We start from the raw sequence: 14,987 nt of genomic DNA, 5'->3' as shown, positions 1-14,987 counted from the left end.
AGCTTATTCAGAAAAAAGTAAGGCAAAATTTTGTATTTTCAAGCCGGGCGGTGGTGGCGCACGCCTTTAATCCCAGCACTCGGGAGGCAGAGGCAGGCGGATCTCTGTGAGTTCGAGACCAGCCTGGTCTACAAGAGCTAGTTCCAGGACAGGCTCCAAAGCCACAGAGAAACCCTGTCTCGAAAAAACCAAAAAAAAAAAAAAAAATGTATTTTCAGTATAATACTCTAATTGCTCTTTTGGTGTGCTCTACGAAGAAGATTCGCACAAATACCAACAGGTTCCAATTATACAAATGTTTGCAGAAGTTGTATTAGAATCATGTGGATTTTTATTTTTAACCCCCAAGTAGTCTTCAATGTGGAGATACTGGTTTGCTTGCTTGCTTGCTTGCCTGCTTGTTTTCAGTGCTGAGATCAAAGCCAGGGAGGGTCTCACACACTGTAAGCTCATGCTCTGCCTGAGCTGCCCCCAATTCCATGTATTGCATCATAAGACAAAAGGGCCATCACACACTGGAGTGGCGTTTGATTAGCGGTGTCCTCTCCAGCATAGCCTACTGGAAAGCAGCCTGAACTGAATAATCTATAAGCGGAAGTGAGACAACAGGGCTTCCCGCCAGCAGTAGTGGAACCAGACGCTGGAGGTCTGCACCATAGCGGGCAGGTGTCCTTATAGCGTTCTGTCGTTCCTCTGTGCCACGACGCTTTCCCTGACTGTCAGCATGAGTTCGGGCCAAAGATTAAAATCTGGAGACAAGCCACGGTGCAATTTAAAATGGAAATTCGCTCCTAAAAATGAATATTAATTTGCCTAAAATTAATTTTAAACTTAATTTAGTTTAGCTTTAATATTCAAAAGGGAATTCATTTTGCCCCTACTCCCCACAGGGGACTGAACCACCGAGATCTATATGCAAAGTGGATTTTTTAAATTCTTCCAGCATTTTTTTCGTTGTTATTATTAGGCTGCTATACAACAGGAGAAATGCGTCTTTGATTTCAACCAGATGGGGCAATATCAACTTAGGACAAAGCAATAACATAAAAATTGTGATTTAATTGTGACCTCCCTGGAGTTCTTTGCCTGGGTGGGAAGCTATGGCCTGGTAAGCCTGACTTAAATACTGTAGAGCCTGGAGAAGAGCAAGCATCTGTTCTGGGGTGCATGGCCGGGTCACATGCTGACAGGCTTATTAAATCTGCCTTCTCTTGCTCAGGAGACCCCACGCTGGAGGGACAGGACCACAACAGGACTCAGTGAGCTCTTGGTCAGTTCATCTCTCTCTGTCTGCCCACTGCTTTCTCTCTCCTCACCTCTTCTTCCTCTGCTTTGGGGCCCAAGGCCGAAGATGGCAGCAATGAGACTCTTCCAGAGACAGCTGCAAGTAATACCAGTTAAGAGCTGGGCATAGTCACACGCACGCCTTTAATTCCAGCACTTGGGAGGCACAGGCAGGTGGAACTCTGGGAGTTAGAGGCCAGTCTAATCTACAAAGTGAAAACAAAACTAGACAATAAAAAAAAAAGCCAGTTAATAGCCACACAGTTCACAACAGCTCTCTCTCTTGTAATTCCTTCGGCACGGTGGAATCCTGCCTGAAGCACCGTGCACAAATTAGCCCAGCCGTAGAAAGTATCTTGGTTTCTAGGTAGAATCTGCAGTCCACAGGTTGCCAAGGCCACAGAGCTATTTATGGCAGCTTTGACACGGAGCCCAAAAGCGTCCCTTCTATTCTCAGTAGCCAGTAACCCAATATTAACTCTAGAGGACTCTGGAAAACCGCCGACCTTCTGTATTTGCTCAGTATACGCTCAGGTGTCTCGCAGGGACTCTCGATGGCCTCCCTCCGCCTCTGGGGAATCAATCTGCCAGAGATCAGCAGGAGTCTCTTGGTTTGTGTGTTCATGAAGCATGCTGATATCCAAGAGCTCGCTGCAGGTTCCCGACCAAGGATGTAGCAGATATTTTCCAAAATGCTCATACTATTCCCAGAGTCTGGTGCTATTGTGACACTCGCCACCAAAAGGTAGGGTGTGTCGTCTGTCTTTACCTGGGCTGGTTTCTGTGACAACCCGGTCTGATGGAGTGCAGCAGAACAAGGCATGGTTGTGGTGTGTGGGCAGAGAGGAAATAGGCTTCGTCTCTCTCCCTCTTCCAATTCTCCCTTATTGTCTTTCTCCCCCTCTCTCTGTCTCCTTCTGTTTCTTATTTTCTCTCTCTCTGGCTCTCTGAGCTACCATATATAAGAAGCCGGATGTTTCCAGTACTCCGATGATGTGGAGACAGGGATAAAACAAACACGGAGATGTGTCTTCTACCAGACCTGTCAAGTGCTCGTTCCTAGTCCAGGTGCCGGATTTCTGAGTGGGTCAGCCTTCAGATAATTCCAGCTTTAGCTGCTGACTGGGACTTCCTCAGGTGACTTGCAGGAAACCTCCTAAGGGAGTGTTGAAAGTGGGAGCGAGACCCACTCTGGCTTTGGGAGAAGGATGTGCTTCAGGGCTAAAGAAGTCTTCCCAGAAGTGTCATGGGGGGGATAGGTCCTGAAAGGTAAACAACAGACCGCCAGATAAAAGGCCTGTTTGGGCTGCAGTGTCAAAATAGGAGGCCACAGGAGCCGCGACAAAGCGCCATAGTTGCTCGGGCAAGAAATGACTTTATTTCACAAAGAAGGACTCAGGCAAAGGAGACAGGGTCTGGCTGTCTTTTGAGAAGAAGCTCATCGTAACAGTAGTGGAAAGAGCGGAAGTGGAGGTGGCAAGGTCGGCAACAAGGTGGAAAGAATGGAATGGAAAACCAATTCAAATTAAGGCGGCAGGAGCTGAGACAGAAGGAAGGTGGGTGGTGGGGGGGGTGGCCTGACAGTGACAATGCCTGTTATGGTGAGAGAGAGGTGTGAGGCTGCAACAGTAGAGGAGACGATGGAGACGTGAACTCCCGAGGGACCCAGCAAGGCATATCGGGTGGGAGAAAACAGGCTCCTATTTCCTCAGCCTATATGCTGCTCCCATGGGATGGCAGGGCTAGGGGTGGGCGGGGGAGATGCAGAAGTCTTATCAGCAGCAAAGGATTGTTTTTTAGTCCAAGATATGGATGAGCCTTGAAAGAGTGAAGGAAAGAGAGATAGAGAGAGCTAAGCTGGGCAATGAGAGCAGAGAGAGCTGAGGAGCAAAAGGCAAGTCAGGGAGTCAAGAGCTAATCACTCTGCCACTCAGAGCTAGGGAACTGGTGCCAAAGGATGCTTGTGTACAGGTGGCATCCAGACAGGTCCCCTCCACTTAATGTCTGTCCTCCCGCAGTTGTCCAGAGCATGGCATTTTCAGAAATGCACAGCCCAAGTCCAAACACCGATCTCTGCTTGAGCACTTAGGAGCATTAATAGCTGTTATAGTTTTCAAATTTGCTGGTCGACTTCAACAATTGGGGGCAAAAGTTCAGTCTGTTCTTTAGGAATTTATCAGAATTTTCAGTCAGAGCACACTTAAGATGCAGGAAGAGAGTGCTGTGGCCTTTGGATATGGTCCAATCGACACAGTAACCAAACCTGCAGGTATATCCAAATTCCTGTGGGGCACCCAGCACGGAGGAGAGCTCGGAGTTTTTAGAATATGGAAAGAATCTCGACAGCTGCAGAACGTAATGAATATTGATGGTCCCTTCCTAGGAATTGTGGGCTTTGAAAATACAGATGTCATCAACTCTGACCTCCAAACCTTGAGACTTCAGATGGTGTCATTAAAAGGCAGCGATGAGCGGGATGATTTCTGCAGGAGCCAGAGCAAGTAAAGAAATTTTGATGAAGAACCAGCCTGCAGGTGCATATAAATTATTGATTCAGCCAAATAAATATGGGGGTAAAGGTGGATTGGTTATAGATGAATCACAGGCTTTCTCTCAGCTAGAGTTCCTGTGGCCAGGATTCTCCTTTTCCAGTTAAGAAAACAAAGGACCATAATGGTTGAACAACTGGCCCAGGGTCAGAGTCAGAATGGGACGCCTCCTGGGAACTCCTGAACGTTAGTGACCTTAGTGACATGAGGTCGGTCCAACTACCTCCAGGCCATCTCTAACTTTATCTCCTGTGTCTTAAGTCAACTGCCATAAATTGAAAGCAGAGCATTTTGTTCTGTGTTGACAAATGGCTTCCCAACCTGTGCAGCCACTTAAATGTAGGGATTGTTTTTCTAGTGTTTACCAAACAGATTTGAATATGCAAACACAACTCAGGCTGCAGGGCCCAGAGAGAAGACTCCATGGACAGTAAGGTTCTGAAGTCAGTTTCCAGAATCCACATTAAAGCCAGGCATGGACAAGTATGACTATCACCCAGTGCTGGGGAAACAGGAGACAGGCTGGTCCCACAAGTTTGCTGGCTTGTCAGTTCATCTGAACGTGAGCTTCTGGCTTAGTGCAAGACACTGTCTCCAAAAATAAAGTGGAGAAGTGACCCCGGAAAGAGATCTGATGTTTGCCTCTGGCCCCCACATACACATGCGTGGACTAGCACTCTCCCACACACATAAATATACCACATGCAAAAAAAAAAAAAATAGAAAAGGAAAAAAAATCATACTATAAATGAGTCATTCTGATGTGCCTTGGCAATCAGGTGCCTGTTATAATCTTTAGTGAGATGAAGAAAATGAAGTGAAATTTTATCCACAGAGAGAATGTAACCTGAACCGCTTTATTGAAATTGAAAAAAATTAATTCTTAAGGTGCCAGTTGTAGTATCACTATGTGTTATTAGGAACTCGGCAGTCCCTTCCTGAGGCCCCCAGCTGGCACAATGCCCACTTGAGCAGGCAGCAGAGTGTCAGTATTTACTTGCAAGCCTGTGTTCTTTTGTTGTTCTTTGATTTTTTTTTTTTCCTTTTGAGACAGTCTCAGTATGTAGCCCAGGCTGGCCTTGAACTTGAAATCTTGCTGAGTCCAGCCTCCCTTGTACTGGGATAGCAGACTTGCATCTTTGATCACTTCTTGAAGCTCTCCAAATGCTTCTCTCTGGTCCGCAAGATATCATGTTTCCTTAGACTACCTGTTCTGCTGCTGTGAAGAAACACCATGACCAAGACAATTTTTATAAAACAAAACATTGGGGGCTTTGTGTTGAATAGTTTTGTGTCAACTTGACACAAGCTAAAATCATCTGAGGTGGGGGGAGGGATATAAATTGAGAAAATGCCTCCATTAAAACCTGCAGGTAGCTAAGCCTATAGGGCATTTTTAAAATTAGTGATTGATGGGGGAAGGCTCAGGCCATTGTCAGTTGTGCTAGTCCTGGACTGGTGGCCCTGGGTTCTATAAGAAAACAGGCTGAGCAAACCATGGGGAGCAAGCCAGTAAGCAGCACCCCTCCATGACTTCTGCAGCAGCTCCTGCCTCTAGGTCCTTACCTGTTGAGTTTCTGTGTTGGCTTCCTTCAACAATAAACAGTGATACAAAGTATAAGCCACATAAACCCTTTCCTCCCCCATTTTGCTCTTGGTCACAGTGCTTTATCACAGCAATGCTAACCCTACTAAGAGAGGCTTGCTTACAGTTTCAAGGCTTAGTCCATTATCATCATGACAAGAAGCATGGCGCTGGAGCAGTAGCTGAGAGCTACATCCTGATCTGCAGGCCAAGAGAGCCTGGGCCTGATGTGGGGTTCTGAAGTCTCAAAGCCCATTCCAGGTGACACAATTCCTCCAGCAAGGCCCTCTTCCTAATTCTTCTAATCCTTTCAAACAGTTCTACTCCCTCGCGCGACCAAGCATTCAAACATGTAGTCCTATGGTGGTCATTCTTATTCAACCTACTACATAACCTTCTGTTCTCGACTCTCTTACACCTTTGTAGTGTTAAAAATTATCTCCGCCCACTCTCTTTGGACAAACCTTCCTCTCTTAACTTTTTCACCAGGCAAAAATAGCTAAAACTGTTTGTTTGTTTGTTTGTTTTTTTCTGGGCTGGAGGGAGGCAGAGGTAGGAGGATCTTTGTGTTTGAGGCCAGCCTAGTCTATATAGTGAGTTCCAGGACAGTTAGGGCTGTCAGAGAAATGCTATCTCAACACAAACAAACAAACGACACGACAAAAAGAGACTTTTTTCTGTCATGAATTTTATATGATGAAGCAGAAGCATAGTATTGAGAAATCCAAACACTATAGAGAAAATTGTCTTGATTGATTAGTAATGTCTGCAGCGGGTATACCAGGGAAGGATAGATGCTGCGGGTCCAGAGCATCTCTCACGTCTCCTCTTTTTGTTAACACTACCATTGCCAACCTTTTCCCGAAGGACCTGTAGATGCTCACAGGTTGTTAATCGATTTCTGTATATCCTTACTCTCCCCTCCACTTCATGATCTTTTAGACTTGTATCTTTTACAATATCAATTCGCTTCTGTCATTGCATCCCTTGGCCTGAATGCCTGCCTATGTGCCTAGTGGAAAGCTCCATTTGTTAATCACACCAGCATTTCCAGAGCAAAATTTCTAAAACCAAACTATCTTCTCCTCTGAAAGCTCATTTCCTCTCCCTCTCTCCACCCCCAAATATCACTTGTACAGTGACAGTTTCACCACCATCTTTATTTTTGAAGTTTCTTTGCCCACTGTCTTGATTTAATCCCTCTCACCCGGGGAAAGGGCACCATTTTTTTTTTTTTTCTGGTCTATACAATCAGTTTCTTAACACAAAACCCTCTGATCTATCGTCTCAAGGCAATGAAGACAACTGTGAGAAAAGACACACACACCTTTTCTCTTTGTAAGTTGATCATCTCAGGCATTGTATGATAGTAACAGAAAGCTGGCTACCACAACTGTCTCTGTTGAAGTGGGTTGCCATCACTTGGACTCTGTACTGTTTGGGGGGAGCAGGAGTTTTTACAATTGTGTGGCATTCTGTCTCCTGCTACCCGACCTTCATTTCTCACGGACTCCCTGGCCCTGGCCTGATTGCCTCACATCTGGGCCTTTTAAACTCTGCTCCATCCTGCTTTCTGATCTCTGTTAGTACCCAGTTTGTGGTGACAAGGAAGAAAACGCCACTTAGGATAAGTGTATCCATCTGGCTGGGGTTAACACTCAAAACCTGGGTGGGTGTCTTCGCAGGTGATTGCCCCAATATTTTGGTAGGGTTAGAGCCAGAAGTTAATGACCTAACAGTTGACTGATAGGAGAGGATACACACTGGTGAGATTCTAGGAACAAAACCGGTAAGTAAACTTTTTCCCTCTTCCCAAATGGTCTCCGATGTTGTTCTTACAACTACCTTTTTTATTTCGGGTGTTGGCGAGTGCAGTCACCGTTGGCATTGTGGGGGGACTGGTTCTTGTATCTTCCGAATGCACCAGTATCTGCAGAGGCTGACGTTCTTTACACACAACCCGTGCCCGTGCCCAGCGTCCAGTGAGTGTCTGTGCACGTTGGGCTCATGTGTTGGAACTCAGTCCAAGAACGAAGGCCTGTGAGAATTCTGGGGGCTCATGAGAAAACAAGGTAAGAGTCTTGGGACCGCAGTCTCTCCAAAACATGGGGTTGTTCCTGGAATGTGCTTTCATGCCCCTCCCAGGTGTAGCAGATGGAAGGGAGCTTTGTCTCAGCTGTCCTTATTCATGCTCCTCTGTGGAAAATCATGCTTTTTGCCACGTGTGGCTAGTCCTTGTGATTGTACTCTTTACTCAGGTGACTCTTCTTGACCGTCAGAGTATAAACTGCCTGACTCTCTGAAAAAAGTTGGCTATTGCAGGAGGCTTTCGCCCGCCTCATTTTTAGGGCCCACTCTGCCATGTTCACGTTGCCAACTAAAGCAGTAAACATGTGTGTGCATTTCTATGCACACGTGTGTGGAGGCTAGAGGTCAGCAGTGGGCACTGTCCTCCATTGCTCAGACCTTATATTTGGAGACTGCATCCCTCTCTAAACCTTAAAACAGCCTTTCTGCTAGACTGGCTGGCCGGCGACAGATTACAGGAGCTTGCCACCGTACGGGGCTTGCTACATGGTGCTGCAGATCTGAATGGAGGCCTTCATGCATGTATGGCACGCACTTTCCCCATGAAACCATCTCCCAGCTAGCCACCCTGTATGCTCTAAACCTCTCTTATACTTTGAGCTAGGCATAATACCCCATATAATACCCCATATTGAGCATTTAGTTCAACGGTAAGGTCAGTCACAGCCCGTATGCCGGGTATCAGGAACAAGAAGGGGTGGAGTTTTCTACAAGAATCCCCGTTCCCGGAAGACTCCGTGAGTAAATGCCTGCTACCAAGCTTGCCTGTCTGAGATCCACATGGTAGGAGGAGCTCTCACTGTCTGCTGATGGGCTTTCTCTCTCAAATACATAAATAAATAAATGTAATTTTTCTAAAAAACAAAATTAAAGAATTTTTCAGAAAGGCAAGGCATGGTGATATATACCCGTAATCCCCTCATTCTGGAGACTGAGGCAGGCAGGAGGAGTAAGGGCTCAGGGCTAACCTTCACTACGATTCAAGAGTCTGGGATTCTGTTTTAACAGCCTTCCCTGATCCCTTAAAAAAACAAACAAACAAACAAACAAACAAAATAACAGCTGGGCATGGTGGCTCCACCTTTAATCCCAGCACTCTGGAGACCAGAGCGGGTGGATCTTTGTGAGTTCTAGCCTTTGTGATACTAGTCTAGTCTACAAAGCGAGGTTCAGGACAGCCAGGATTACACAGAGAAATCCTGTTTTCCAAAACCACACACACACACACACACACACACACACACACGCACACCAAACAAAACCAATTTTTTTCCCAGATCCCTCTCTGCCCACACCTGTTACTCTCTGGTAAATTTTGGAGCCTTGAATATTGTTTCTGGAACAACCTGTTTTCACAAAAATGCCAGATGGTTTGCTCAATTCAGATTCAAACTGGGATGAATTCCGATGAGCGCTGATGGCTGATTTGGTGGGAATCTGCGCATGGCGCAGATGCTGGAAGAAATGCCGTGTGTGCTCAGATTCGCTCCCATTCTCAAGGTGTGAATGTCAGCGGGACACACATTCACCTGAGATGACTCAGTGGCCAAAGGTGCCAAGCCTGACAGACTGGTACCCACACGGTGGGAGGGATTCCCATAAGCTGTCTTCTGACTGGCTGTCATGCCATCTCTGTCACCGTGCAGTGGTCACACCATGTGATAAATGCCAGCTTTGACTGGGTGTTGTGGAAAGGGGCTCTGGGGTGATAAGCTGGGGCACAGTTATGTCAGGGTCTCGCCTCCCCAGCCACACCCTACACAGCCAGTGTGATACATTCTCAGCCTTCACTTTCCCACAGAGCCAGACACCAGCAACCCATGGACCTCAAGGCTATCCTATGCCCTGGACAACTGTCCCAAGGCAGCTTGGAATCAATTCCCTACTGACTGCATGTAGGGCAAGGTGTTTTGTTTTGCTTTTAAACTGTCAGGATGCCGGAGATATTTGTGAATTGTTTGGGGTAGGAAAACGTGTTTCCAAGCCTAGCTTCCTCCTAAAAATCAGTGCTGTTTGGCATCTGCCCACCTATTGTGAGGTCTTTTCCTTTGGCCTAGCCCAGACCTCAGGGCCCTGCCCCCTACCAGCTGCACTTTTCTCCTGTCTTTAGCCCTCGGGTTTCTCCTCCACCTGCCCACGCTTCCTTCCGCGCTTTTGCGCCAGCCACCCCCAGAGGCTGCTTGACCCCTCTTTGTGCCAAATCCAGCAGCCCTATAACTTAATCTCCCTGCGCAGCCGCCCACCTGTGAATGAGGCGGTTGTCCTGGCAGTCAAATCCAATTAAGACCTGTGTTTGCAAAACCCAGCGTTTATTCTGCTGGAGGCCCCCAAAAGGCCCTCAAATCCAATTCAGCGGCCCACACAGGCAAGATAAAGAGTCCCCAAGATGAGGCTATCAGTCTTTTGCATCTGGTTGCCTTGAGCTTCTGACTACATCTGGTGGACAGAGCCTAGGCTTCCCGGTCAGATAGATTTGATTTTAACTCAGAGCCCAGCCATTTGCTGATTGCTGTGTGATCTTAGATAATGTGCTAATTTCTCTGAGACTGAGTTTTCGTACCTGTTGGCATGGGGGTGGTGTAAGGAGTATGTGGTGCACATCTGTAACCCCAATATGTCAGCTAAGGAAAAAAGATGGAGAATGATTTAGACCAGCCTTGGCTACGACAGAGACCCCGTCTCCAAAGAAAGGGAAAGAGGTTTAGTAAAAATACCCATCTTTTAGGATTTACATAAATAGAGATGTGTGATGTGTTCAGTTCAGAGTAGAGCATAGTTCTCACTGAACCAAGGAGAACAAAAGCGGAAAGGGGAGGCTGATGCTAGAGCTCTGGGTTTGTTCCTCAGCTGCACCAGTTGGATGATGACGGGACTGACTTCTGATGAGGAGAATTATTGACAGAGGTTTCTGGCCCACCCTTTCTAGCAGCTATTCAGTCACAAAGAAAACATACAGAGGCTTACATTAATTATAAACTGGTTGGCCTATTAGCTCAGGCTTCTTATTAACTATTTCTTACATCTTAAATTGGTCCATGTTAGCTACGTGGCTTGGTGCCTTTCATCAGCAAGGCATTCTCACCTGCTGTCCTGTGTCTGGGTGATGGCTGCAGACTGAGTCTTTCCTCTTCCCAGAATACTCTTGTTCTCATCGCCCTGTCTCTACTTCCTGCCTGATCGCTTTGCCTACACTTCCTGCCTAGCTACTGGCCAATAAGCATCTTATTAAAATACAAGTGACAGGGTACAGAACATTGTCCCACAGCAGAGAATGTCACACCACACAAGGCTAATTCAAGCAGGAGGCCACCATTTTGGGGACTTGAGCTTAGCATTAAGTAAACACGCACTGTCTTTTCCCACCTTCTATGGAAGGAGGAAGAGAACACAATACAGGAGGCAATAGACACCCTCCACCAAGGACAGTGGGCTCACGGTTACTCTTCAGGCTCCTAAGTGTGTGTTCCGTGTGGTAGGTAGAAAGCACAGTGCTTCTTGCAGAAGTGGCCTTGGCAATGGCCGAGGTCGGAGGCCAAGTAGCTATATTGTTCATTTCTTCCCTCTTTCCTGGAAACACACAGTTGCAGAAATAGGCAGAAAGCAAAGTGCATGCTAACCGAAACCCCGTATGGAGAATTGAACAGTGATTCCTTATATCGGCCTTTGCCACTTCTGATGTCCAATACAGGTAAGCATGGAGTCAGCTCGCGTCACTCCTGTGGCCACAGCTACAACAGATAGGAATTGCCCGTGTTTGTTTCTACTCTAAGTGAAGGTGGTGTTGGCCTCCAGAATGAGCTGGCATGTTTTCCACATGTGGAGATATCAATCCTAAGGCCAATGCCATCATTGCCTTTTTAGGTCTTGGTTATTTTTGTTTGATGGAGGTAGTTGGAATGGGGCTTCTCTCTTTTCCAACCTTAAGAGTTCTTGATTTACTTGGTATTACACAGAAACACTACAGGGCACCAAATGGAGGAAGGGGCTCATTCCCTTGAATTTGAACCAGGTTTTTACTGGGAAATGTCAAGAATCCACAGCCAAGTTGGCTTGCTTAAAAGAATATTTTGTTACTAGAGACCCCAGAAAGCCACACTCTAAAGAGCTCTAGCTAGAACAAGTCTTACTATGCTTTCCCTATAATACATATCCATAATAAAGTTTAATTTATAAATTAGGCACAGTAACAAATTAACAACAATAAAAAAATTATAGTGATACGCTATGATAAAGTCCATGTAAATGTGTTCTCTGTACATATATACTTTTACACTTATATGCTTACACTTATAAATATATTAACATATTAGCATATATATGTATATGTGTACAATACACACACATATATACCTGTGTATGTGTGAATGTACTGAATTCGCCCATCTTCTGGTTGACCATGAGTAACAGAAATGCTGGAAAATGAAACCAAGGATTGAGCAGGGCAGACTCTCTGAATCTATGACTATGAACAAGTGATATCTTTGTTGGCCTCAGTTTCCTTCCTGGTAAGTAGAGAATGACACACAAAAAGACAGAATCCTTTTAAACACTAACCACTCTGATTCTCCAATATACTTTATAAACTACAGACTTGGCACATGGTTTGAAGTCAAGACGCAAAGACTTGGCGTCTTGAGTTTCTCCACCTGAGCAAACACTGCTCCCACAAAGTAGACATTCCCCTTGGTAAGGTAAACAGGAGGACCACCCCAGGAGTGGGAGAGATGAGGTTAAAGGAGCCATAGGGAGGGAGGCCTCTCTTCTCAGCAGCAAACAACCTTCCCGCTGCCAGATTAGAGGATTGTTAAAAAGCAAAGTGCGCAACACAGAGAAATGAGGGGGTACAAGATAGGCTTGGGCATGCAACTTTAGAACCTCATGGAGGGAGTAAATCACCACGTGGATAAGATATAATCACTTTTTAATCTTTTATTTCATAACACGGGGGAGATGTGCTAAGAAAACTGGGGAATATTAGGAAGCAAGATCATGTAAACAAGAAAATCGACTCAGCTGAATATAAAATTCTGATGCTTGGGACTCTCCTACACAGGTCAGAAGTCAGTCTGCCGCTTGCTCTTCTATCAGTGACTTGTGTGGGGTGGGAGTACTTCGCAGCACTTTGTGTCTGTATGTGTGTTTGTAACACAAATGTTACTAGTATGTGTCTATATTTGGGTCTTTTTAAGCCAGTGGTCCTCAGCCTTCCTGATGCTGCAACCAGTTCCTCATGTCGTGTTGATCCCCCCGATTATAGAATTATTTTCATTGCTACTTCCTAACTGTAATTTTTCTACTGTTATGAGTCATCATGTAAATATCTGATATGCAGGATATCTGAAATATAAATATCTGATATATGTGAAAGGGCTGTTGGATCCTCGAGGGGTCATGACCCACAGGTTGAAAACCATTGCTTTCAGTGATTATATACCTGAGAGATAGGAACCAGTCAATCTCCAGTCTCTCTTTTATGCAGCTGAGACATACCTGATTCTCTAAAGTTATCATCAGTTATTTCTGTTCCTTAACAATGCTACAACTCTTGTGTGACTCCCACTCTCTTTACCCATTGGTGCCTCTCTGTTTTCTCAATGATCGCTCTCCCTTTTCAATTCTCACGGCACGTTCTTTATTGTACTCCTCGAGAAGTACCCTCCAGATCAGCGATGCCACATTCTACACTGTCAGTTTCCCGTGTTTCCACCTTCAAAGTGGGTTTTGATTCTTCGATTGCATTTCTGGCCATGTATTTTCCTCCATTGTTGAAGGTTGTGTTTGTCAGCTAATTTGGAGACCAGGTCTCCTCACATGTGTAGCCCAAGCTGGTATTGTACTCCCAGTCTTCCTGCCTCAGCTTCTTGAGTGCTGGGATTATAGGCATGTGCCATGGTGCCAGGACTTTTGCCATCCTAATTTTTATTTAAAGGTGTATTTATTTTTATTTTATGGGTATGAGTGTTTTTCCTGCACGTAGGCTTGTGCGTTAGATGTGTGTATTACCCATGGAAGTCAGAAGAGGGTGTCAGAATCCCTGGAACTAAAGTTCCAGAATTTCTAGAAGCCACATGGGTGCTGGGAATCAAACTTGGGTCCTTGGAAAGAACAGCCAGGGTCCTTAACTGCTGAGACACCTCCCCAGCCGCTGCCACTCTTCTCATTTCAGCTCTTTCTTTTTTCATCTGAGCCCTTTCTCTATATACAAAGGTCACTTGCAATCAAGATATTTTAAAGTTTTTCTTTTGTTTCCTCTAATAAGCCTCCTTCAGAAGGCTGCTCCTTTCCAGTCTTGAGAAATCACCATTCTCCTTTTTAAATAAGCTACGTCTTAGGTGCTTCTGCTCCCTGATCCTCAACTGAAGGAGTGTTTGGTTAACTAGGAGGCCTGGGATAGTCACCATGAGCATGGCAGGGCAGATGTGTTGGCATAGAAACCTGAGCTTGGTTCTCATGCATTTCTACACCTTATTCTGACGGGATAGGTAGCCATTTGTTTCCTAAAATCTTGGCTCTTTGAGGTGCTAACAACTCCTTCATGTTTGAGGAGCCTCTGAAGAATTTGCTCCCCTCTCAGCCTTTGTCTGGAGACCCTGAGCCTTCCCAGGGAAGGATCCAGAACTTCACATGAATGAAAGATCAAGAGTGGTGCTTCTGTGGGTTTTCAGAGGGGCCCATTCTAAAAAGAAGTGAAGTCCAGAAAGTCTATGATGTTCGGATTAAGCTTTTCTCAGGAAAGTGATGGATAATGATGGTGCCCGAGTACAGCATCCTAGAAGGGCCTTTGACCTGAGGCCATGGACATTTTATATTATGCTACTAAGTAGACATCACTAGAGTCTACTTTGAGCAGTTGCCTTGCAGAGGGCAAGGACCACAGAGGCCTCAGAGCCTAAGGCCAAAGGCCTCTTCTTAGTTTTCATGAGCCTAAGCCAATTGCTATCAGCTTCTTGTTCACTTCGTCACATGGACGGCTCACTTCTAGCGTTTACTGTATTTAGAATAATAAAGAAATGTGAACGCTGTTGCATTTGGGTGTTTCTGAAGTTTGAACTGGCTATAAATAAACAAATCTTGAAAAATCCTCAGAATAATCCTTGCAAGGCCAGCACAAGAAACAGACACCAAAGATGTTAACGTCACTTTCCCGAAGTCCACAGACAGTTACGGCAGGGTCGCCATTCAAGGTGGTGTTCCGACCAAGCCCTTACCTCTGCACCTTATTGTTTAGACTATAGGAATTCTGTGAGTCTTCACCTCTTTTTAATTATGGAAATTAAAAGTTAAACCAAAAACTTCCTCATATATTTTTATGATAGGTTTCTCCTCATCAGTGTGTCTAGAGATTGAGCCTAAGTTTTCCTGGATGATTTAATAAGGGAGAATGTGACAGAAAATTGTTTACTTACTAATCTCAGGATAGAGTAATTTCTGTTTTGTAAACCAAAGATCAGTGCAAAGAAGAGGAGGAGGAAGAAAAGGAA

This window comes from Arvicola amphibius, chromosome 4 (assembly GCF_903992535.2).
Source record: "Arvicola amphibius chromosome 4, mArvAmp1.2, whole genome shotgun sequence".
Classification (NCBI taxonomy): Eukaryota; Metazoa; Chordata; class Mammalia; order Rodentia; family Cricetidae; genus Arvicola; species Arvicola amphibius.
Note: the sequence above shows the minus strand (reverse complement) of the source record.